Source organism: Zalophus californianus, chromosome 10 (genome assembly GCF_009762305.2).
Source record: "Zalophus californianus isolate mZalCal1 chromosome 10, mZalCal1.pri.v2, whole genome shotgun sequence".
NCBI classification, from domain to species: Eukaryota; Metazoa; Chordata; class Mammalia; order Carnivora; family Otariidae; genus Zalophus; species Zalophus californianus.
Window position 1 is genome coordinate 27005165 of NC_045604.1, and position 26483 is coordinate 27031647.

At 50.4% G+C, this 26483-nt stretch overlaps 1 protein-coding gene across 8 annotated transcripts in view; it reads right to left on the reverse strand.

Annotated features, from left to right (window-relative positions):
• Positions 1–23424, reverse strand: part of ATP2B4 (ATPase plasma membrane Ca2+ transporting 4) — a 94289-nt gene extending 70865 nt beyond the window's left edge. For 5 of the 8 annotated variants that reach the window (XM_027611040.1, XM_027611035.1, XM_027611043.1 and 2 more), the window contains exon 1: positions 23044–23424. The gene's annotated coding sequence lies outside the window, so the exon portion shown is untranslated. Of the gene's footprint in view, positions 1–357; positions 385–20222; positions 20621–21799; positions 22492–23043 lie in introns of those variants that run through there. The other 3 variants (XM_027611036.2, XM_027611037.1, XM_027611039.1) reach the window with 3 other exon arrangements.
• Positions 23425–26483: the final 3059 nt, after the last annotated feature.

Sequence of the window (26483 nt, forward strand, 5' to 3'; positions counted from 1 at the left end):
AGAAACTATGACTTTTATGCTTTCTTTTTGCCTGGCACTCTTACACATATCACATGAAATTATGAATGTTAATGAATCAAAATGACTCCATGGTAGCTCCTCAATAAATGGTAATAGTTATTATTTTTTCTAGCTCACAACCTTAAACCTTTTTTTAATGGCCACATTTTCTATTGTCTTCATTCCTGTTTCCTTTTCTTTCTTCCCTAGTTTGAAGTTACATTATTTCTAGTTTTATAGTGTTAGCCTAGAAACCTTAACATATGTATTTAACTTAAAAACTCCCTATGATCAGTATCTTTAACCTCTTCCCAAACAACACAAGGACCTTAGAACGCTTGAACTCCAACTACTCACCTTCCAGTTTATATGCTATTGTTACTGGGGATTTTAATTGTAGTTTCATTTTATCCCTGTAAGTTAGACATTGTTGTCTTTATTTTCTTTGACATCAGTATTCCAATTTAGCACCACGTTTACAATTCCCTTTGCTCATCATTCCTTCTTGAATTTTAGACTTCTTTTAAGGTAATTTTTCTTCTTCTTGAACTATTTCCTTTAGAAATCACTATCGGTAGAAACTTGTTTTTGTTTGTCTGCAAAGGCCTTTATTTACCCTCATTCCTGAAAGACTGTCACTGATGCTAGAATTTCGTGTTAGCAGTTCTCTTCTCAGCGCTTTGAAGATATTATTCCACTGTCTTCTGGCTCTTCTCATTGAGGTTGAGAAATCAGTTGTCAGTCTAAATGTCATTCCCTGGAAAGCAACTTACCTTCGGGTTTACTCTAAAATAATTTATACCCTTGGTGTTCTGTAGTTTCATTTTGATGTGTCTAGGGGTGAATTTTATTTATCCCTCTTGGGATTCATTAGGTATCATAAATATAATGATTGTATTTCATTGATTCCTGACCACCGCTTCTTCAAATATTGTCATATTCCTGTTTTCTCTATTATCTCCTCTTGGAACATTAATTAAAGGTACACTGGGATCTTTTTACTCTATTCTAGGGATGGGCAGACTATAACATATGGTCCAAATCTGGCCTGCTGCCTGTTTTTGTAAAGGAAGTTTGATTAGCATCCAGCCATACCCCTTCATTTACGTATCAACTACAGGCTGCTTCCACACTATAATAGCGGAGCTGAGTAGTTATGACAGAGACCATAAGGGCCACAAAGCCTAAAATATTTACTCTCTGGCCCTTTAAAGAAAAACTTTGTCAACCCCTGCTCTATTTTCCTGCCTGTACACCTCTTCCACATTTTCCATCTTCTTTTCCATCATGTCTATGATTTCTTCAGAAATATCTTCCAGGAGGTGCCCAGGTGGCTCAGTTGTTAAGCGTCTGCCTTCGGCTCAGGTCATGATCCCAGGGTTCTGGGATCGAGCCCCGGATCGGGCTCCTTGCACAGCAGGAAGCCTGCTTCTCCCTCTCCCACTCCCCCTCTTGCAGTTCCCTCTCTCGCTGGGTCTCTCTCTGTCAAATAAATAAATAAAATTAAAAAAAAAAAGAAGAAATATCTTCCAATTTGCTAATTTTATCTTCAGCTGTAATATATCATTTTTTAAACTATTCATTGAAATTTAAATATCCTTTTATTGTAACTGTAGAAATTTTTTCATTTCTAGAAGTTCCCTTTGAATATCTGCCTGGTTAGTTGAGTTTCCTGTCCATCATTCTTTCAATACCCTCTTATTTCTTATAACATATTTTAAAAGATTTATTTATTTATCTGAGGGGGGGGAGCAGTGGGAGAGAGAATCACAAGCAGAGATCAGCACAGAGCCTGACGTGGGGCTCAATCTCAGGACCCTGAGATCATGACCTGAACTGAAATCAAGAGTCACATGCTCAAACAACTGAGCCACCCAGGCACCCCCTCTTAGGACATATTAAAATATATTTTAAAAATTATTTTATTTATTTTAATTTTTTAAAAGATTTTATTTTTAAGTAATCTCTACACCCAATGTGGGGCTCAAACTCAACCCTGAGATGAAGAGTCACATGCTCCACTGACTGAGCCAGCCAGGTACCCCTATTTTTTATACCTAATAACCCCAATATCTGCAATTTTTGTAGGTCTGATCTATTTGTGTTATTTCTGTTGCTCAACTTCATTGCTAATCAGGGAACTGCAAATCAAGACCATAAGAGATATTATTTCTACCATTCGGTTAACAAAAATTAAAAAGTCTGAGGATACCAAGTACTTGAAAGGACATGGAACAATAGCGTCTCTTACACTTCATTGGTAGGGGCAAAACTACTACAAATGTATTGGGAAACAACCTGTTATTACCTTACAAGGTTGAATATTCATATACCAAGGCCTAGCAATTCCCTTCTGAGATCTATACTCAGGAGAGACTTGTACACATGCACCAGGAGACATGAATAGGAATGTTTGTGGTAGTTCTGTTCATAACTGTGAAAAAGGGTGATACCTTCACCAAGAGAATATTATATAGCAGTGAAATTGAATGAACTACAGCCACATTCAACAGGGATAAGTCTTAGTATCATAATACTGAATGAAAATAAAAAAAGCCCAGGTGACTGTATATAGTATATATTTTTAATAAAGAACATAAAGTAAAACTAAGTAGTATATTTGCTTAGGCATACATATATGTAGCAAGAGAATGATAAACACAAAATTCGCGATAGTGGTTGGAATGGGTGATGAGGTAGGGGCATGGGATAGAAAGGGCACATAGGTGGATGCAGGTTATGGTAGTGATCTTATTTTTGGCTTGGGTAGTGGGTTTAGTTGTCTTCATTAGGTTATTGAAATACTAAATAACCTACATAAATAAGTAGTGAAGAGAGACATGCATAAGCCAGTAAAGAAAATGTATCATGAATATTCGTTCAATTTTGTGCACCAGAGAAAAGAAAGCTAGAGAGGACAGAAAAAGAAAAATAGGTTTCCACTATTTCTGCCTGCAACATTTTTTAATCTGCACGATCAAAGATAGCCATGGATCTACCAAAACTTAGCAAGACTGTTTTAGATGAGAACTTCTATTGTCAATTTCATGGTCTAAAATTGTCCTTGAACAACACAGTATACTTCATTCGACCATATGAGCCTAATAAGAAAGTACCAATCAACTTAGAAATTCTGATTCTGGGGGTGAGGGTGCAGGTGGGGGGGGGCTGGAGATGGGAGTAAAGGGAAACCGGGCACAGGGGCCCGAGATTCCTCTGGGGCTGAGAGCCAGAAGTGGGGAGCGCACAGAAGGAAAGTGGGAGGGAGAAGGCAACTGTGACCCGATCTCCTGCTTGGGGTGGGGAGAGGTGGAAGAGAAGCATGAGGGAGGGAGACTCAGGGAATTAGCAACTGGGGGCCCAGGCCCAAAAGCCCGTCTCCTCTTGGATCCAAAGTGAAACAGTTTGGGGAGAGCGCCAACCCCTTGCCGCTGAGACTTCCGGGGTCCTACAGCCCGTGCCACCCCCACCCGGCCAGGGAGCCCTGGGCCCAGGGCTCGGGAGGGGGGCGAGCCACTGAACCTCCTCCCCAACCAGGTCGCGACTGGCCTCCAGAGCGGTGGCCTCGGCCCCGTGGACGGGCAGGCGGAGAGCGCCACACCCGCGAGCCCGGGGTCGCGGCTCTGCGGCCGGGGCGCCCGGTGCCTCCCCTTCCGCTCTCCGGGCCGCCCGGCCCCACGCCCACCCGCGTCGCCCTCGCCCCGGGGGTCAGCCGGTTCCGACGAGTCGGTCAGCTCTGCTCCAGCTCCGCTCCAGCGACGCCCAGCCCCGGGAGCAGCTGGGGTCACTAAGGCCTCAGCCCCTTACAAGTTTGGCTCCGCGCCAAAGCCCCCCCCAAGAAGGCGGGCGGCTCCACCCCGGCCAGCTAGCGATGGCTCACAGAGGGGACAATGACTCACTGCGGCCCGGCTCCCTCCCCCAGGACCCTCGTCCTCCCCGCGCCACACCCTCCAACCTCGGGACGCCGCGGGGAAGCCGGCCGGTTCTCACCCCGCCCTTCCCTTCACCTGGCCTCCCTAACACCCCAAGAGTAACGCCCTGTGGTTTCAGCTGCTCAGCCGACTGCTCAGCAGGGTTTCTTCCGGAGAGCCCATCCCTGAGCTGCCCTCCTTGGGCTGCTGCGGCCCGCTGGTAACAGGGCCCAGCTCCACACTTTGCCCTGCAGGGCAGGCTCCCTAAATGTTGATGATCAATGCTTGCGTGATGTCCGAGGGAAGGGATGAAAACTGGGGTGATTCTGGGATGTCAGGACGAAAGGCACGGTTTACATCCTGCTGCAAGGGACGGCGGAGGTAAATCCCAGAGGCTCTAACACAGGCTCTTACAGTATATACAGAGTGAATGTCTCAGTTCTTCCTCAGAGGTGCTGGGATGAGGGGGAGGTAAACTGGAGGGCACCCCACTGTGCCTGGGGGGAACCTGAGCCCTAGAGTAGAGCCTGGCCTGGTCAGGGTACAAGTGGGAACCCCGTGCTTTCCGGGGCCGCAGTTCTGCTGTAAAATTGAGGGGCTGGAGTTAAGGTTCCTTCCAGCACTGACATAATAGGATTCTAGGACTTCTCATCTTAATGGATCACTGGCTCAGGTCAGCATCCTCAGGAACACCTCTGAGCTCTAAGGATGTACTCTCACACAGGGAGAGTGCTTTTAACTCCTCAAACACTTCTATGTAGATTTCATACTCTCCCCCTGGTTATCATAAGGATCCTTTGTGATTAGGAACAAATAACAAGTGAGGAAACTGAGCTTAGAAGTTAAGGGCTTGCTTAAGGTCACACTGTTAGCTAGTGGCATGGTCAAGAGTGGAATTCAATTAAGGGGCTCTTTTTAATGCCTGGAGAGTCCCAGATTCTTCACCAACTTTGAGCGACTCCGTCACACTTGCTGGGACTCACCTTCCCATCTACAGCCATACAGAGAATCCACTGCACCCAAGGAAGAGGGCTCAAATTTTATATAAGCTGGAGAGGTGGCCTTCCAAACCTCAGAGGAGTCAGATCCCCATCCAAGAATCTTCATAAATCATAACCCACATATTTTAGGCACTCTACAGTGTACAAAGCACTTCCATATCCATTACCCCATGTGATTCTTGTAATAACCCTGTAAGGTATTCAGGACTCTATTATCTGATATCTTAAGTAGAATGAAAAGGCTACCGTTTAGCAGTTAAGTGACATGTGCAATGATAGCACCCGGTCTTCTTCCTGTGTTGCTGTAGAAGGTTCTGGAACAACCAATGTGATCATGAAGATTCCTCTACATTCATAATGAAAACTCAAAGCATCTCTCTCCATTTTTCTCGTCTATCTCCCTAAGATGGCCCAGGAAGGAGGGAAATCTCCCTGTAGGCCAGGGGACAGAGCATGGGCACAGAGTGGTGGCAGTCTTCCCCAGAGTCAGTGAGGTGGCACCAGCTCGTGGATGAACCCAAGACCTCCTATCTCAGCTCTGGAGCCTGCACTGAACACGTGCCAACATCCTTTGGATAAGACCGTGTCAGTCATGGAGGCCACCAGGACTCTGTCACTCTTGAATTTATAACAGGCGGTTGGTGCAACCTTCAAGAGGCTGGCAACTCAGCTGTCATTCCCAAGAGGTGTCAAATGACCTACCACAAGCATCACTCTGTCTTGTCCTATACACTAGATGCTGTCTTTGCCCCCAGCCCTGCATTTGCTCATTATCTTACGGCTGGTGACAGCCTCCTGTTCTTCCTCTGCCCCTCCCTGCTCTATTCTTGGATGATTAAAAAAAAAAAAAAAAAGTTTCTTTCCTTTAAAAATATAGCCGCAGATAAAATCTACCCAGCCTCTTTCACACATACACATTTAAGAGAAAGGAGGCAGGAAAGCCTCACGGTTCTTTCCTACCAGAGGCCAGTGTGTAAGCACACATCCTCCAGGCAGGGCCAGCCTCTCTGTCGTTAGTGAGTAATTCCACTCACAGGTTTATAGGGGGCTTGATTTAGGGTGTTTCATATCTTCTTCCAGAACTCCTAGCCCTTAGCTGAGCCTGTGTAAAAGCCACTTTGCATTTGTAACTCTCACTTCAAACACAAGTGGGCCTGCACATCCATGTGGGATCCAGACACTCAGAGGGAGGGACGGAGCTTCTCAAAGGCAATTCAAGAGTTGCAAGCTTTTCTCCCCTCTCTGATCTCTTCATCCCAGGTGCAGACCTCTGCGCCCCACCCAGGCTGGCTCCAGATTGTCCACTTTCAAGGAAGAGGCTGCGGGCGTTCGTATCTTTAATTCTCTTCTAAAATCACACCAACCTTTTGCTTCTGGTAGCCTGCTATTATTAGATTCCCCGGACCCTATTTGAGACATGAGTTGTGGCCAATTCCTCATAATGTAGGAGAATGCTCACCATACAGATAGGATTGGGTAGGAAAAAATTAGAACCAAAACCACAATATTTAGGGGCGGCTGGCTGGCTCAGTTGGTGGAGCCATGTGACTCTTGATCTTGGGGTTGGGGGTCCAAGCCCCTGCCTTGGGTGTACAGATTACTTAAAAATAAAATGAAGGCACCTGGCTGGCTCGGTTGGTGGAGCATGCGACTCTTGATCTTAGGGTCATGAGTTCTAGCCCCACGTTGGGTGTGGAGCCTACTTAAAAATAAAATGAAAATAAAAAAAATCTTTAAAAAACCCTACAATGTTTAATGTGTTTCCAATTTTAAAAAATGTATATATTCACCGATAGGTATAAAAGAATACTAGAGAATACACCAAAATGTTAACAGTTATCTCTGGACTTAGGGACATCTTTTTTCTTTTATGCTTTTCTGAATTTTCCAAACTTTCTAGAATGATCTTGTATGGAAGCAGTACAGAGCTCAGACTCTGGAATTTGAGAGGCATGGTTTGAATTCCCCGTCCTCCACTTAGTAGCTGTGGGACCTTGGATAAAATATTTTCGCTCTCTGAGCCTCAGTTTCTTCTCTGGAAAAAAGGAGAATAGGAATGCCACCTTCCTCACAGAACTGTCCTGAGGAGGAAAAGGAGGTCATGCAATTTCAACATTTGGTATGGGTGCCTAACATAGAGTAAGTGCTCAGTAAATGTTAGAGATTTTTACGCATTCCTTTTATCCTGGGGTGGGGTGGGGGGGAGATCTGTAAAAACAAAAAGAACCACTTTGCTCAATAGCCACCATCCGGATTAAAGGACACTGGGAAAACAACAAAAGCCCGCCTGAACATGCAGTGTCTCTGAAAGTGAGTGGGACAAGCATAATTGCTGTGTACACTGGGGTTTAGAGATGTCATGTCCATATGAAAGGTGTCAAATGAGGCATGACGACTGTGAGTAATGCCTGGCTGGGGGAAGGAAATACAGACTTTTTTTTTTTTTTTAGAACAACACGCGCGCGCGCACACACACACACACACACACACACACACACACACACACACACAAGACTAGACCAGACCACAGAATAATCGATCAAACTAAAAGTAACACGCTAAAGAAAAGTGTACAAACCAGAAAGTATGAAGAAAAGATTCGGTGAATGGGTAAGCAGCAGATGTGCGCCCTGGTTAAGGTAACAGAGGCAGAGTTGCCTGGGGCTCGGGCGGGATGACTAAGGAGCCGATTGGGAAACAGCCCTGACTTCAGCTGGGGCCCAAGTTAGCTCCCAGTTAGACAAGGGACTTTGGGATCGGGACCCCGGACTGGGCTGGCCCTGGGGAGCTCTTGGGGGGCAGCTGTTCACAGCCGTGGTGCAGGAGAAGAGCTGAGCTAGTCAGTGGGAGAATGTGCACGGCACTCGTCCAAATAGAGCTGCCCTCCTGGATTGCCTCATGTGACACTTAAGCACTTGGTCTTCCAACGCCCTGCCCTGCTTTGTGCCAAAGATACTAGGGGAGGTTGGACAGCAGAGAGGAACAAAAAGGGAATTACCACCATTGTCAAAATTCTAAAATGGAGCCCCAGCCCTCTTCAAACCTTGACGTAGTGGCCGTAGAGTTATATTTACACAGTTATACAGAGTTATACTCCCGGCATGGGTCCGGGACGGGGAGAGGGGTCAAGAAGGGGGAGATGCAGCTTGGCTCAACAATTCTGGGGCGCCATGTCCCTAAGCAAAGTCTCCTGGGGCACCGGCTCCTGTTTCTGTTCACCCCACCTCCCAGGAAGTTGCCCCCAGTCTCTGCCACCTAAGCCTGGATAAGCATGAGCAGCTGCCTCTCAGCGCCGCCGGCCCATCCTAGGTGCCCTTGCCTCCACACTTAGAAGTTTTATTTTTCTCATTCTAGGTTTGCAAACTCAAATGCCTAAGGGACGAGGCAGGCACGAAACAAGCGAAGCAGGCTGAGCATTAGGTGACAGGGGGAGAAGGACCCGGGCACACGCTTGTCTGAATGCGGAGGAAGCTACTCAGCAACTGCTAACTGATGTCCTGAGAAAGAGGGAGGCCGACGGGGTCAGCACTTCGACTTCTGAGACAAAGCAAGACGTTTGGATTTCTATTTGAAATCTTCGGATTTTTCAATGTCGGTAACCAATTCTCATTCATCTGCAGGGTTGTTTGGTAGGAGGAGGCAGAGAATTTGAGGGTTGAAATGTCCTTGAAGTGCATTTAGGTCAAACGGCTCATGTGACACATGAACAAACTGAAGTCTGGAAAGAGGCTCAGTGATTACCCAAACGCGATAAAGCAACTCGAATGGTTCAAAACCCAGGTCTCCCAACTTCGAATCTAGAACTCATGCCTCTAGACGCCCCTGCCTGTCAGTAGGAGGCCTTTGCCATTCTTCAGGCACCAGATGAGGAAGCGCTAAACAGGGATGGGGACGCTGGGACGGAAGAACGTAAACGTTGCTATGATCTCGACTCCAGTTTAATGAAAAATTTCTATTTGTTTATCCGGTTATTCATCCATCCATCCAACATTTCATGTTCACGATCATCCTATGAGCCCTGGGCTGTGCTAAACCCTGGGTGTTCCGAGATGGCTAAGGCACCACCCCCCCTTCCAAGCAGCTCACAGGCTGTGAGTGGGCTCGGCTGACGCTGTAACCCGCCAGCCAGCTGCCATAGGCCCGCTCACACAAACTCGCAGCTAAAAATCACACCCTCATTTCCTCTGAAGGCATCTCCCATTACTGGATGCCATCCTGGAGAACGTCCCCCACTCCCAGAGGACCTGGACCACTCCAGCGATCCATAGGGAGCAGGAGCAAGAACCGGGACCCGACCCGGGCGCTCAGTGCCAAGCCCCTTCTGGCTCAGGGAAGGCAAGTTCTGCTTTATGTATTACCTTGGCCCAGCTGCTGCCTCATACCAGCTAGAGAGGGGAGGGGCTCCCAGACTGGGACTCTCCTGCCTGTTTATCAAGTGGCCTGCTCAGTTCCAACAGCAGCTGACCTGGGTGACCAAAGAGTAACGGCATCCTTGGGCCACAGGGTGACCCAGCCTCGCTCCCTTCATCGACAAGAGATTTCCCAGCATTGGCACTTACAGCATCTGCTTCCAGGGGAGGAATGCAGGGCAGGAGCCAACAAGGTAAGATTGGTTGCTGCCATTCTTTTCCAGGACTGTGGTTGCACGAAGAGCAAGCACATCCCTGGAGGGTAACCTGTCATGGGAAATGATGCAACCCATGGTTGGCCCCCGTAGGCGCCTTGGTGGACAGCTGCAGGAGGTTGGGGCCTCTGGGCCTTTCGGTTAGTGGGGGATAATGGGCTATTATCCTTCTATAAATGTACTGAGCCCAAAGGTTAGCAGGGAGCAGGTAGGCAGGCTCATGGCAGGATCCAGGGAGAAGAAAGAGAAAGGAATGGTTGGAAGAGGAAAAATTCAAATTTGGTGAGCACCTGCTCTGTGCCAGAACACGAGAGAATTGAGTCCAGAAGGTCAAATGACGTGTCCATGGGCACACGGTTGCCCAGGCCAACTTGAACCCAGTTCCACTGGATCCTCACTCTTATATAGGACCAGGCTGCTGGGACTGGGAATGCTGACAGGGTGACTGAGAACACAGAGCTTTGCCATAGAAAGGCATGGGTTGAAATCCAGGATTTGGTGAACTCTGACCCCTGGGGCTGGAAATCTAATGGAAATTAGCATTCTTTTCTCTAGCCATCGAGGAACTTGGCATTCATTTCCTAGTTCCAGGAAAGAGATTTTTCCAGTGTCAGGGAAACCTCCTTTCCCCTCCTCCCCTCACAGGACAAAGTGTCTTAGGTCAGACGGTGCCCACCAGCAGAGATGGTTCCAGGGCCATACGTTTCTTTTGACGCCTCCACATTGAAGGACTGCTCCTAATGTCCCCCATCAACGTGGACTGTGGGAGTGGAGTGGGGACCAGAGGCACACCCAGTGGGTCATTCTCCAGGGGTTAGAATATTACCCTTTTGTCCTCTGACCATGGGAAGCCCAGGAGTACAGAAGATACCAAAGCAAAATCCCCTCAGTTTTTTACTGAGTCCTTACTATGTGCCAGGTACTATTCCAGCTGCCTCGGATACATCAGTGAACAAAAAGACAAAGAACCTTGCCCTCATGGAGTGTATATTCCAGCAGAATCAAAGTAAAACAGTCCTTTTTTGTGGGAGGCAGTGGTGCATGGTAGAAAGGACATGAGTCTCAGTGTCAGACAGGCGTGGGTCAAAGATCAGCCCAAGCTTAACCGGCCAGAAGATTTCTGGGCAAGCTACTTAACTCACTGGGTGTCAGCTTTCTTACCCGTAAAACTGGGACAATAGCATGTTGTAGTAGTGCTGTAAGGATTAAAAATAATGTATATGCAGAAAAGGGGGTGGTGGTGCCTGGCTGGCTCAGTCAGCAGAGCATTCGGCTCTTGATCGAGCCCCACATTAGGCATAAAGATTACTTAAAAATAAAATCTTTTTTTTTTTTTTTTTTTTTTTTAAGGAGGCTCCAGGTCCAGCATGGAGCCCAATGCAAAGCTTGAACTCATGACCCTGAGATCAAGACCTGAGCTGAAATCAAGAGTCGGACGCTTAACTAACTCAGCCACCCAGGCATCCCAAAAATAAAACTTAAAAAAAAAATGTATATGCAATGCCTGGCATATAGCAGGGTTCACAAATGCTAATTTTATTTTTCCAGGCCTCCTAGCCAAACCCACAGATTCTGGGACAACTACTCACATGCCCTTTATTTAGAAGCTGAAACCAGGGCATCATCTCTACAATGTCCTGGACACAGTTTCTGTGGTGAAGAGCGTATCTGGGTTTGAATCCACTACGTAAGGTCAAAGAATGTCCCCTCTAGAAACAGCTGCTCCTTCCTGTAGCCCCTGTTGAAGGCACAGTCCTCGGTGGCCACGTCTGATTCGTCCCCACTTCCCTCCAGCAGGGCCACAGATCATTGGCACAGGGGTGGACACGGGACCTAAGCTGCAATCAGCACCTCTTGGCATCTCTTTGGGCTGAGAGACTCAGTTCACCTACTTGGAGGGCTAAGCAGGAAGGTCATATGGATTTGGAGGCTGAACCCCCTGCTTGGGGTGATCTCAATCGCGCTGTGCCCGTGCACAAGGGAGCAGAGGAGAAGGGAGTGCACAGAGAGAAGCCCCCACCCAGGGGCTACACTTTCCCCCACTAAGGTCTGTGATATTTCTCTCTAAGCTTCTAATAAAAACCGCCCCCCCCGCCCTCTTTTTTTGCTGCTTTGTAACCAGATGAACTGGAAGACGAATCCTGCACCTGCCTCAGGTGGTGGCTATGACATAATGTGAAAGCAGCTGACATTCAGGCGACATTCAATAAATGCTGCCGAATCTCTCCATGTTCTCGTCAACCAGTCAGTCACTCACTCGGCAATGGACAGAGGAAATCTATGTGTGTTTTAGGCTAGGGCTGGCCCTCAGCCTTATGCTATATGAATACCTTTTATTGACCTGTCAAATGAAGACTTGATTGCCTGTTGCAAATATTACATGCGATAATCCTAGTATCTAGCACATAATGAATGGATGGTGGGTCGGATTATCACTTCTACTGTTGTCACTATTGCTTAACACACAACACGTGTTGTGTTGGGTCTTGATCTAGGCAAGGAGGGAGGACCCAGGGCGAGCAGCATCTGGAGCTGGCAGTGAGAGAACAGAGAAGGATATGCTATGTAGTGGGGTCAAGGGGCTGGGCAGCAGACAGAAGGAACGGAAACCTCAGGCGGTTAAACGTCTGACTCTTGATTTGGGCTCAGGTCATGATCTCCGGGTCATAAAATCGAGCCCTGCATCAGGTTCTGTGCTCAGTGCAGAGTCCACTTAGGATTCTCTCTCTCTCTCCCTCTGCCCCTCCCCCTGCACGCACGTGCGCTCTCTCTCTCTAATGAATAAATAAAATCTTGAGAAAAAAAAAAAAGAAATGAGCAGTGGGGAATGAGAGGAGGTCCTGGAATATGAAGCCTTATGCTTAGCTAGCACTTGCACATCCCTAGCCCTTTAGGGTGTATGCAATGCTTTCTCCTACCGTATTTCGTTTGTCCATCACAACACTCTATAGGGCAGATCAGGAAAGGTGATAATATTTACACGTTATACATGGGAACATTGAAGTTCAATAAAGATCTGCGTCATAGGTACCAACCAACTCTACATCCACCCTTTTATCCTGTGATACCACAGTGCCTCTGGAAAGTAGGGTAGAGGGGCTGAAATGCGAAATGGGAAGTTAAGGATTACAGGAGAAACGGGAGGGTTTCTCTGGGAAGTTTGTTTTCATTCCAAGGTTTCATTCAGATCCTTTCTGGGCATCCCAGCAATGGAACAGCTCTGCCAGATTTGGCTCAGAGGCTCCAGGATGCAGGCACGGGATTGCAAAATCAGACAACACGGGGGCGGGGGGGGGGGCAGCTTAAGGACTGGATATACCACGCTAGATGGATGCCCAGCTTCCGCATCGTGCCCTGGCCCAGGAGAGGGCTTCCTCTGGTAAAGGACAAGGGCACAGCCTTCACCATCTGGCCAGAGGTTCACTGGTAACACAGGGCTGCCCTGCAATGGTCTCCAAGGCCCCTCTCAGCTCAATTACATATGGAACCTAGGCCTTCTGTTTCTGAGGCCAGGGGTTATCTTTCCCTGCTCTCCACAGACACAAATTCAAGTTCTCTGGAACACCGTGCCATTCAGGGCTTGCTGTGGGCCCCCAGGCTCAGGACACTTGCCCTTGAGCCAAAAGGGGGTGATTCTTAGCCACTCTGCGTCCTGGACATGACTTCTCCCGAAATCCTAATGTAGTGCCGGGCATACAGTTTGTGCTCACTTCATGTTTGTTAAATGAATAAACAAACGAGCGAATGAATGACAGACTGGCTCTGGCAATCACATCAGCCTGTTCTGTCTGTCACATTACAGCGGCCCCAACCTGCTGACTCTTAGCCCCCAAATCAGAGCTCTGCAGCCAACCCAGCAGGTGGAGGAAGAAGTGGTGATCAGAGGGCTTCCCCTGCACACTTCCTCTGACCTTTCAGAGGTGCACACCCTGTGGAAAGGGCAGGGCCAGGGAGGCCCAGGCAGGGGGAAGGTTCTGCCCACCCCTCTCCAGGACTTCGGCTCCCCCTCTCAATCACCTTGCTTCTCCCAACTCCAGGCCCACTATCTGGGCGGAGCAGAGGAAAGTTCCAAGAGAGGAAACCCAGCTCCATTAGGAGCTCCCCAGTGATGAGGGTGGGGCCAGCAGGACTTCTCCTGTGCATTTTCTTCAGTGCTAATGACCTTGATTGTTAAGAAAAGCAGCAACAATAACAATCATGGCACAGCACTTTTCTGGTTTCTGGCATTTTCCAAAGTGCTCCTAACACATGACCTCACCATGCTACTACACATCATCCTCGGAGGGATCGGGGTGGTTCTCCCTGTGTCTCAGGTAGAGAGATTGGGTAGTGAGGAAGCTGGGCATTGGTCTGGGTCACATGGGTGGCACTGACGGGGTCAGGGGCCCAGCCACAGACTTGGAGTGGGGAGAAGTGGGCTCTAGTTCTGGCTTGGCCTCAAACTATCAAACTCGCCTGATGTCCTTGGGTGAGTAAGTCTCCAGGTTTGTTTTCTCCCTTGCCAAAGAGGGAATTGCACCATTTTCCCAACTCTGTCCATCTCAAATGCTCTGGCTCATAACATGAACAATCCCCCCACCCTCCAGCCAAAGCCTGGTAACTAACCTCCCCTGCACCAAGGTCAGGAAGCCCCTGGAAATGTGGACGCCAGCTGTGTCTGTCCTAGCATGCTAACAGATGTCATCTGAGTGCGTCCCACAAAGAAGGTTGTGGTACAGACGGCAGGGAGTAAACATCAAAAAAATCATCCTAATGGTCCACAAGCACCAGGAGAGCACGCCGGCAGTGGGCGGCTGCTGAGGTCAGATGCCATCCTGCCCGTGACCCGGGTGCTGGCTCAGACAAAGGCTGGAGTCATTGCAGGGGGGGGGGGGGGCGTGGGCAGGGAGGAGGGGCAACAGGCAGCCTCCTTCACCTGCCAGAGCATCTGGCTCTCCAGGATGCTTGGTGTCCTCTGCCCTCTGCCGGATGCCGCAGCCCGGCTCTTCCTCCCAACCCACCTCCCCTCCCCCAACCTCTCCTCCATCAGATCTATCCTCTCTCCTCCATCAGATCTATCCTCTCTCCTCATTCAGACTCTGTTTGGCAACACCTCCTCCAAGAATAATTCCAGGTGAGCCCTGTGAAATTCGGGTCTCCACATTCTCACTAGTACCCTTCAGACCCGAGCATCACCAGGTCATGTGTCCCTGTGCCAGATGAGGCTTCAAGTGTGTGATCTTGCTCTTGTCTGCCACCAGACTGGGGGGCAGGGTAGTGAAGAATAGCGTGGATGTTCCCAATTCCCTCCTTTCTGACTTTCGTCCAGCCTCAGCTCCCAAGATACGAGGCAGGGCATTTAGGACAGAGGAACAGTGCACTGTGGATGGACAGCACTCTCCTCTCTCCCCACGGGCAGCTGACCTGGCCAGTTACCAGAAAGGCTAATGTTGGAATCTCAGCCAGAGTCTGGACAAGGGTTTGGCCGATGTGTCTACCTCCAAGGCCAAAAGTCTGGATTGAGAGGGAGGGCAGGCTGGCCCAGCAGCTGGCCAAATTTCTCCAAACCCAACACACGGTTCGGATGAAAGCCTCATCTCTCTCTCCCATAGCACAGAGTGCAGTCACTGATTTCCAGTACCTGCTAATATTAGCACGAAGCTGAACCATATGAAATTGCCTTTTTTGCATCTCGGAAATTTCATATGGTTCATGGGTTCGTCTAATAACTCTGGGGATGTCATGTTCCCTAGGAGAGAGTAAACCCCCTGAAGGCTTGGACCTCTGTATCTCTAGCCAATCTTTCTTAGTTTCCGGCTTAGGACATAGCAGAAGAACATGGAAGATATTGAGTAGGGACTTCTTAAGTGAACATCCAGGCAGGTGAGGTGGGGGTATCTCAGGACCTGTCCCACTCCCAAACTTCAAGAGTAGCTATCCACAGGACAGATTCCTTTAGGACTCCTCACCTCTGGGCATCCTCGACAGAAGGATGGAACTTGGTTTCAGGCCGCCGTGCTACATTGTGCTAGGATCTAAGATAAAAAGAGTTTGGTTTGGGCATTGAGAATCTTACCCCTTTGTAGAAAAGGAGCCTTGACTCAGAAATGCCTTTGTCCAAGCCTGGTTTCATTTTACAGTGGGGGAGACAAAGGCCCAGAGACAGCACTGCCTTAGTGGAGGTCACACAGCAGGGAAGGGGCCAGATGACTAGTTTTCTGACTCCCAGTCCCATGCTCTTCTGGCAGGCCTGGCAGCACCCAAGAACAAACTCTGCCCTGTCTGCCCCCTTTCAACTTCCTGGCTCGTGCTCTTACAGGCTCCCTAGCAAGACAGAAGGGGAATTGACTAAAGGATCAATAGCCCTCTCCTGCATGAAAAGAGCCCTGAGTCATGCCAGGGTTTCCAGGGAGGGGAGAGAAAGGGAGAGGGAGGGAGAGAGAGAGAGAGAGGGAGAGAGAGAGAAGGAGAATGGCAGTCCTGGAAACCTGATCTCTCTCCAGAGCTGGTGATGATGTGGGCCACTGACAGTGCAGCCGGTACATAGTCCCTGCCAGGGGGTGGGGTGGGGGGTGTGTGGGCCCAGAAGGCCTTGCTTAGCCCAAGCATGAAGGCTTAGGACAGGCACAGCCAGGTTCTCCCAGAATCACTGAATTATGTAATTGAGAAGGGATACGAAAGGCTGGGGAGTAACAGCCTTGGGGCTGTCGGTGGAGTCTTTCTCTCACAGCCTGGGACCCCCTCCCCCAAAAGTAGGTGGATGGTTCTAGATGCCTGCGGTTCCTAGGCTTCCTTAGCTGGCCCACAGCATGGCGGGGGGAGGGGGTGGAATGCCGGCTCTCACCTGTTGCCCCTGGCCCACCCGGCCCACCCATTGTGCCCCAGCTGCTCCCACCTGGAGGTTTGGAAAACTTGGTGCTGACAGCAGTGAGGGAGAGAATGAAGACCCCCAGGGGAAACCATCCTGTCAAGAAGCTCCCTCCCTGTGTTGTGTGGGGCTGGGGAAACCGAGAAAGGATGCTCCTGTGGGTCAGGAGTCTGGGAGATGAGAGGAGTCCAGGAACCTAGGGGTCCTTCCTGGTATTGACTTCTCTCCCCAGCTTAGTATCAGAAAAACTCCAAAACTGAAACACTGAAAAAAATAGTACAATAAACAACTCCAGACCCCTCACTGAGAATACCGATTGTTAACATTTTGTATGCAAAGTACTTACCCCCCCACACACACTATTTTTGCTAAACCATTTGACAATCACCTGCAACCACTTGGCCCCTAAATACTTCTGCATACTCTCTAAGGATAAGCATATTCTCCTACAAAACCATCATCATTACCATTACGACACCTTCCACAATTAATAATTACATATCATCTCATATCTGTATTAAAATTTGTCCAATTGTCCCGGGATGTCTCTTACGGTCTTTTTTTTGACCCAAGATCCATTTAAGGTTTATTCATGGCCTTTGGCGATAATGTTTCTTTAGCTTCTTTACACCTAGCCTGGCTTCTGCCTCCTTGCCCTTCTCCCTTAGCACACAATTTCAATGTTTCTCCTAATGACATTCACTTTTTTCAAGCCTCAGTCAGCTGTCATGCGGAATGGCTCACATTCTAGATTCGTTTCTTGTCTCCTCATGGTTAGATTCCAGATAAACATTTTTGACAGGAATATAGGTGACATGGTTGCACATCCAGCGCATCAGGAGGAACTCAGGCTGGGTGGTCCCACTATGGCTGAGGTTTGGTCACTTGGTTAGGGTGGTCAGTGCTGAATCTCCCCGTTGTAAAGACAGGTTTTTCATTTTGCAAGGAGTAAGTAATCCATGAGGTGATAGGCGTTGAGATCAGCCTTTCACCCAATGGTTTTAGCGTTCATTAGTAAGCCTGGCGTGAACCAGCTATTACATGAGGGGCCGCAAACTGGTAAATGTCAAGTTCTCTCAGTGCCTCCACCTTTCATCAGCTGGCATCTCTGTGCTAAGAGTTTTTCCTCCCTGTTCCACTTTAACTGTCAGAATGGAGTCGTGGCATCTTTTATTCAGTGTCTCACAATCTATTACTGTTATTCTTTTCATTGCTCAGCGTGTCCTGAAATTGTGCTGTGGGAGCTTCCTGAAGCCAACTCCTGTGTCCTTTGGCCATGAGCATGGTCTAGCTTTCTGACATCACATGATTCATGTGTACTTCCCCAGTCCCACACTTAGAACCCGCCATTTCTCCAGGGAGCACTGCTTTGGTGGTCCTTAGAAAGAAACATCTGGGCATGAGACGTGTACACCACTACCGGGTAGCTTTGCTTCTAGACCCTTCCAGGGAATAGACCTAGGAGATAAAGGATCACAGGGTTCTGCCTCACCTTCCCTGGTTCTGTATTTTTGTCTCTCTTCTTCCATAGTGAAACCCTGATTTCCAGAGCTACCAATATCATTACTCATTGGATCTAGCCTACAATAAACAAAAAACTGTTTCCAATTTCTGACACCAACAACCATGACTAATAACACAATGATAAAGTTCAAGATTTTTTTTGTAGTTCTTTTTATCCCGAGAACATACATTCCACTAAGAGTCAAGGCATTAAACTAAAAAAATTAATTGAATTAATTATTTTCCTTGAAGAGTAATCAAACTGATATTCAGTTAGGTTCACTGTTTCTGTTGTGGTTGGCTTTGGGGTTTGCGGTTTTCTTTCTTTTGGATCTAATTTAAATCTAATTTAAACCCAAAACCGTCTAAAAAAGTATAAACAGTAAAGTTTCATGCCCGTCTCTATCTCCTCTACCTTGTTCCCACCCACTCTATAGGTAACCATTTAAATTAATTTCTGGTTTATCCTTTGCGTGTGTGTGTGTGTTTGCAAAAAAACTCTTACTTCTCCTGCTTTCTCAGCTCAAAGGTGGCATACAATATGCACTCTTTTGCATCTTGCATCTTCCATTTAACATATCCTAGAAATCACATCACATCAGTTCACAGGGCTCCTACTTTTTTTGGCTGCATAGTACTCCATGGTGTGGATGTACTGTTGTTCATTCAGCCAGTCTGTTAAAGATGAGCATTGGGGAGTTTCCAGTGATTTCCTTTCCTGTTACAAATACGCGTTAAAGAATCACCTTGTGCATATGTCTTCTTGTATCTGTGAATGTGCATCTTCTGGATAAATTCCTAGAAGTAGGACTGCTGGGTAAATGCATATGCTGTTTTGTTAGATATTGCTAGCTTGCCCTCTGGAGGAGTTGTACTGGTTTGCACTTTTAGCACTGATTTTGCAACCTAGGTGGATCCTGCTAGAGGTGTTCTGAGCTGAGAGCTTCCCCGAGCCTGTATCTGAGAGTCCTTGACCTCCCCACCAGTAAACACACTACCTCACACTCCCCGTGCCCTAGTGATCGGGCAGGAAGGCAAGAGCAAAGGGGTCTCACTGATTCCACTCTAGTTCATCATTCTGAATTGTCCCAGAGCTTTCTGTACTTCACTTGGGAAATCAGAGCACAGAGAAGTGATGGGGCTGAAAACTTCAGCCAGAGAGGAATTAGTGTGGCGAAGGCAGTAGAGAAGAGGGATCCTTGCCCCTTGATGCCTCGATTCTCACCTCCCTTTTCTCTCCTTTGGCCTTTCCACTATCCCACCCTCCACCCGCTCCCCAACACAAATTGGCTCCAAAGGCTCCTCTGCTGACCCGGAGCCCTTGGCTCTGGTCCTAACTGGATCCTGCCTGGTTTCCCTCCTCAGGCCACATTCCTGTGGGCTGAACACAGAGGGCTGGCTTAAGGTGGAGGCAGAATTCAAAAGTCCCTGTCATTTCTCTTTTAACATGTGCAGAGGAAGTAAGTCAGTGGAGCAAGGCTGGCTCATACATGGGAAAGAGGAAAGAGGGGACAAAGAGAGATGTTGGGAGAGGAAGCACAAAACATTCCGCACAAGCCTTGGCGACTCCAGCCCCAGGAGCTGCTTTCTTTCTATGACCTGCTCTACAAAAAGGGGAAAGGGGAAATGAGCAGGGGAAAGGATGTCATCCCAGTTTGACCAAATACCAATTGGGGATGATGGGAATCAACAGGGACCTGGGCTGGGAAGGGAGCTCTGTCTGAGGGATAGGCTGGGGGGGGGGGGGGCGGGAAGACATCAAAGGGCTGGAAGAATTCCTCCAGGGAAAGCAGTGAGGGCCCAGGGCAGGGCATTCCTTTTCAAGGTCAAACCAAACACCTGGGTCAACCTAAGCCAAACATGATTCTTACGGTCCTGGGGAGCCAGAACGACCACCTTCCTTTCCTCCCTCCAAAGGTTCATAGATCTGGAAGGCCCTAAATGGGCAGGGCTTATCCATATCTTTGGGTGCTTGGTCCCAGACCAAGAACACAGACAAAAAAAGAGTAAAGGGCCCATGAGGATTACTGAGAGCAGCTAAATTCTTGAAATAGAGGCAGTTTCCTGTAGAATGCTGAGTAGCTGACAGGTGGCAGCTGAGTCAGGGCTGGGCCTAGTAGCCCCAGGGCCCCTCTTCCTCTGAGGACCCTCCAGCCAACACCGGGGAAGAGTGAGCCTCCCTAATATCTTTGCTCAGGGACCGCCAACCCTCCACGCCGCCTTACTTCTTCCAGCACTCACCCCTTGGGCAAACTAACTGCTCCCCTTCTGCCCGTACCCGGGCATTCCCATTTTGACTTTGTTCTGACACCAAACACCAAAGAAATCGGACAAACCTGACTCAGCCACTCCCTCCCACCATCACAGTGGGTGCAGGCTTTCCATTGTGCGGAGGGGAACTGAAGCCCACATCAGCCCGGAGGAGGGTGATTCTCAGGCTCTCCCAGAATGTCCCTTCCTTCTTTCAGCAAACGTTGACCAAGCACCTTATGACCTGTCAGGTACTGTGTTAGGCGCCGAGAGTCCCGGGGCTAAGACTGCGCCTCCTCCTTCGATCCAGCCTCGAATCCAGACTTGCCCTTGAATCCAGCCAGGGACACGGAGGTGGCACCGGGCCGGGGAGGGGCCGGGGAGGGGCCGGGGAGGGGGCCGGAGGCTCAGCGCAGGCCGGGAGGCGGCAAACCTGGGCTTGGCCGCTCGAGCGCCTCCCGCGCGGAGTACTCGCGGGAAGGCAGAGCCAGGGGGCGGAGCCGAGCTGCGGGAGAGGCCGCGACGGGGCGGGGCGCCGGCCGCACAGAGCCCGGAGGCCGCGGGTTTGCAGCAGCCCCGGCGGGAACCGAGAGGAGGTGCCCCCGCCGGCCCCGCCCCGCGACTCCAGGCCTCGGCGGGGTGGGGGGGATAGGGGAGCCGGCGCCTCGGCGCGCGCTAGATAGGGACCTACTTCTCGGGGAGAAGCCCTCCCCGAACCCACCAGAACCTACCCCTAGTCAGAGCACCGAAAATAGGAAGGCCAACCGCTGGGATGGTGGGATTATGGGCCCCCACGGTGGCAGGGCGCGCGGGGGGAGGGGTGATTTCGGGGTTGTACCTCAGCAAGATGGTGGCAGGGAGGATGGGGCTCCCCAGCAGGAGCAAAGAAATGGATTCCCCTCCCCCTTTCCTACAGAACAAGGGCATGGATCCTGTCTTGGGTCCCCTGCCCACTGGGGAAGGCCTCGTTCCATTCTCCATCAGAAGACAAGGAGGGAGAAGCTGCCTGGCCTTGGGGTGCAGTCAGATCAATCATCCAAAGCCTCAAAATGAAAATTGGTTCCCGTTGCTTCCTGGGCCCCCATTTAAGCTCTCCTCCAAAAGCCCTTTGCTTCCTTCTTTCCAGTTGCTAAGCTCCCACCTTTACCACCCCTCCAACCAAACCAGCTGGGGCAGAAGGCAGGTGCTTCCTCCCCCCTCCCCCGACTGACCCCGCTGATCGGTCAGCTTCAGGCCCAGGACCCACCTCCCAGAGCCCGCTCCCCATGCCACCACCCCTAGGCTACAGGGACCCAGGCTCACTGAGCCATCGGAGCCACCACCTCTTCCTGCCCCACTCCTCCTCCACCTTCCCCCAGCCAGCCCGTCCTGACCACCTAGGGCCCCCCTCCACGGCCTGTCCCGGCCTAGGATGATCCTGGTCTCTTCCCTTCCTTCCGCGGAAAGAGGGCCGGCGCTGAAGGGGCTGGAGGGGGCCTCGGAATAGGAAGGGCAAGAAGGGGCAGCTCTGGGGAGGAGCTCCAGGAGGGAGGGGAGGATCTGCAGCCTCCCAGCCAGACACCCCACCCAGAGGAGGAGATGGCGCTGTAGCCCGGGATTCACTTCCCCTCCCCCGCCGCGTCAGTTGCGTGCCCGCGATTTCTCCATCTGACATCCCCCCTACCAGGCCAGCCGGCGCCGACACCGCGTCTGCAAGTTGTTGTAAGTCCGGCAGGAATGCCCGGGGGAGGTGCCTCTGGCCAGCAGAGTGCCCACTCGCTCCCAGGATGCGCAAGCCACTCCCGCGTCGCCCCCCCCCCCCCCACGCAGCTGGAGAAGAGCGGTGGGTCCTTCGGAGACACGGGGGAGCGCCTGAGGCGGGCCTCGCCTTGGGGAGGGTGCCAGCCGGCCTCCTCCACCCCAAGAGCCAGCCAAGTATGTGAGGGAGCGAACGTGTGCAGGAGAGCGGGAGGGACCATCATTTCCAGCTCTTCTGCAAGACGGCGCAGTGGCCCAGGACGCTCGGGGGACCCTCCCCAGGATGCCCGTGACCAACCCCCAACCGCTCAACGCTCACCAGCCCCACAGGCACCAGCCTCGGAACTGCAAACTTTCTAACTTCACCCCCTGCTCTTTCCTCCCCTTTGGGACCAGAGATGTGTGGGGCGGTGCCCTCAGAGACACTCATACAGTTGGTTCTTGACGCTCGGCGCACACTCAACAACAGTGGGGCGAGGGAACTCCCAGCTTTTTCCACAGCTAATTATAGACGTGAAAGTCTGAGGATGTTTTTCAAGCGGCAGAGAAACTGCTGAGGTTTCTCTACAAAGCTAAAGAAATTTAATTTGTGCACTCCCCTTCCCCAGCCCCCAACTTCTCCGACGTCCGCCCCCCCCCCCCCCCAGTGAGCCCCTCATTGCAGCCCCTCCCTCCTGTTGAAAATTTCTTACTCGGTCCTTTTTTTTTTTTTTTTTCCATCTCTCTTTGGGGCTTTGGAGAAAGGGAACAGACGCGGAAAATATTTTTGCAACAGTTTTCCATTCTGCGTCTCATTCCCAAGCCAAGGGGGGGGGGGAGGGCAGGAACGGATGGGGGGAAATAAATGCTTTTTCCAAAAGCTCAGTTTGGGTGTGAAAAAGACGGTGCCTCCATTTCCCTACCCCCGCGGCCCAGGAATGACAAAAACTAGGAAAAGAGAAAGAAATCACTTGTTTGATTATTCGGTCCCTCAGAAAGGAATCTAGGAAATACGGTGTTTGACAAATCTGTGCGCACACACACAGAGACGCTCACAGACACACACACTCCAAACCCAGTCGCAAGAAACATGCTAGGCAGAGGAAATTCGGGGAGTTTTAGAAGCCATTGAGAGCAAAGAAAGAAACAAAGTTTGCAAATCGCGAGTCAATTCATTCTCTGCAAGCCTACCTCTCTTTCTAGCAAAGATCCAGGCTTCTCCAAGCGGGACTCTCCCTCCGGGTTTCCATGGACGGGGTAGGGTGGGGGTGACCACCCACCGGTCTCCCCAGTGTGGCAACCACGCTAGAGATGCTGCCTCTGCCCTCTCGCCTTTCCAGCTACGGCCAGGGAGTGGGCTGGGTCTCCTCCCCCGGCCCTCCCAAAGGGAAGGACCTCTCAGGTTCCTGGAAGAAAATGGGTTCAGGGGAGCTGGACGGGTGTCTCTGGCCTTGCTCTCCTCGGAGGGATGGTTCCCCAAGAAGTTCGTGCTCCCCCCCCTCAACCCCCAGCTTTGGACGGTCTCAACAGCAGAGGTTTCTTAAGAAAATGCTTGTCATGGCAACAGCTCCAGCCAACTCGGGCCAGACTCTTGCTCACCAGCTCTCCGGGAGCAGTGAGGGAGGAGAAGGGGGAGGAGCGAGAGCTGGAGCGGAGGTGGGGCTTGGCTGGAGGCCAGACCATTACTCTACTGTTAAGGTGGCCCGATTTCGAGCTGCCACTGCTTCCTGGTTCGTCTTAAGGGGGAATGGAGAAATGGAGGGGAGGAATCCTCTCTTCTCTCAGGTTTCCTCCCCGCCCTTGCTGTCACGTGTGGGAAGGAAAGTAGGGTGGGGGGTGGAGGTGGGGAGTGGATGTGGGTGGCGGTATTCAACCGTTGCTGGGTGGAGGGAAAAAAGGAAGCTTCTGCTGGCTGTTGGCTTCCTGCGGCTCCTAAGGGCCTCTCAACCTCTTACTCACTTAGACCCAGGACCCAGAAACCCAAGGTGTCTGTGGCACCTTGCGCCACCGGCCCCCACCCTCCTGCCCCTGTCTGAATAGGGGGCCTCCTGGAGGAGAAGGAATCGCTTTGGATGCACACAAGTACACAGCTTTGCTTACAGACAAATCTTAGCACACACCTCCTCACCCAGACTTGACACACACAATCCTAGGTCGTATTTTGCTCCCTCTTGCCTCCGTACCTACCAGGGACCCACCCACGGTGTATGATAATAGCTGCTTTCTTATGAGCCCTACTATGTGTGGGCTAAAGCAGAAAAGCTTTGTTTGTATATATGGTCTCATTTCCAATGCTCATGGCAGTCTTGGCAGGTACTTATTATTATCCTCATTTCAGAGTTGAAATTGAGGATCAGTGGCTGGCCCAAGGTTATACATGTGGCTAATGACAGAGCCTGGATGCAAAGCCAATCAGACTGACTCCAAAGTCCAAGGATTTTCCTGTGCTTGTGTCCTACTCCGACACACATTTCTTTTCATTTGCCCTCACTCAGGCATCTGTGAGCACTTATACACAGCCTATAAATTGTTAATCACACCTCCACAGCCACACCCCCACCAGCATTGTGCAAGAGTACCACCCATAGCTTTTGCCTGGATTTTGATTGTGGCTTTCAAGTACAAACATGCACCATCGACTGATTCACACAACAAATCTACATTGACTGATGTATTCCCACACCTACCTCAGCACACCACTCATTCGTATTCATATGCTTCTGGAAGGCACGTTAACCTACACAGGTTAAGGTTGTCAACTGTGCAGTGAAGAGGGTGACCTACCAGAACTTCAGGGTTTGGGAAGAGGCTTCTTAGATCCTTCCAGCCTAACCCAGCCCTTCACACCATGCCTGTCCTGCTTTGCATACTGTCCCCCCTGCCCCAGGACGGAGAACCATAGGCACATGGAGAAACAGACTTGTGAATTGGGCTTCTAGAGTCTACTTTCCTTCTGCCCCTTAGCATCCTCTCCAATTGCCTAACATTTGGGTCCTTTTCTCCTCTCTTTGTCTTCCTATCCCACTGTTTCTTAGGAAATCATCTGCATCCTATTTCTAACCTCGGGGAAAGTTAAACAGATAAAAGGAAGGAAACTTTTTTAGATTAGTTACACTGGGCTCAGAACTTAGAGCTCCCCCAAGGTGGTGCTGGAGACTGCCTGCCGCCACCTATCTTGGGAGCCAGGTCCAAAAGAAGCCTCTGCCTGTCCTGTGCCTCCCCTCTCCTGCCCAGTTGGTAGAAGGTTGCAGGGGTGTTGGGGGGGTTTTAGGGTCACCTTCTACAGAAGCCATCCATGGGCTTCTTTTCCAAGTTTCACCCTCCTTGGCGCTTAGAGGACACCAAGGGTGAGATTTGTTCTCATTCACTCCCCGCCCCCCTCCCAACTTCTTTGGTGCCTCCCACCCCACTCCATGGGGCATTTCCTTGGAAGACCTGCTGGCAAGGATAAGGTCCATACCTTGTTAGAGTTTGGAAAGTCCTGCGAAAATGTCAGCTTCAGGAGCCGAGATGGGTTGTTGGGGAAGACATGGGAATGGAAGGAAAGGAATCCGCAGAACAGAGCTTCAGATTTAATGGCTTGTCAGGCTCCCTGCTGGATTGCAATAACTTGACATTTTGGAGCCCAATGAGTGTCAGTTGCATCTTTATCATGAGAAAGCCGGGCTCCAGAATGGTGCTTTAAATGTATTAAAGTATATTTTAAGCTTGTGTCTGCAGTGGCTGTGCGTGGAAGCATTGCCCAACTGTTCAGTAAACTTGTCTTGGAGGAGTAACAATTTAGGCCAGATGTGTGGTCCCATTAAAGGAGAAGTCTACTTTGGCTGCCTGGCATGTGGGGGCTGAGACATGATGCCAGTTCCTAGCTGGTGAGTATGTGAAAGGCAAGATCCTCTCTTCAAACTCCCTGGGTTCCGGGGAGACCTGTTTTGTGGGCGAGGTGCTGCCCAGGAGGCTCTGATGTGTGTCCCACCTCTGGCCGGCTGGGATTCCTGGGCAGGCCAGGAATATGGCTTCCATGGCAGCCATCAGGTAGGTCCTCCCTTCTCTCAGAGCCCAGGGCTCCCTCTGCCCGGGGAAGGGGTGGTGGGATGAGAGAAGAGGAACCCTCCACCCCAATCCAGCCCTCAGCCCTGTGGAGGCAGGAGGGAAGGATGTGAAACATGGGTCAAGGTGACTTTAGGGGCCTTTAGCCGCAGACTTATCTCTACACCTGAGCCAGCCACCGAAACCTGTGTTTTCTGCAAACCCAGAAACCTCGGTGCCTTGTTTCTTCCAGCAGCAGGCTTGAGGTCTTGGGTGTGGGGAGGACCCGCATACGTGTTTAACAGAATAGGCTCCTCTGGCCTCTTGGGAGCTCCCTCTTGAGTTCCCCAGATCCCACTTGCTGATTCTCCTCAACGCCTTTGAATGCAAACTGCATCTCTCCCTCCTGGGGGTATCTGCTGTTTCGCCTGTCCAGAACAGCCACCATTCTCCCCACACCCACACCCGCTTCTTTAAGACAGTCTTTCTCCTCACTGTTAACATGGGAACGGTCAGTTTATTAGAGGTCCCACCCCTACTTGGCCCAAACTGAGCCAATTACATCCTTTCCTGGAATTTTTGAACTTAGGACCACAGAAAGAACA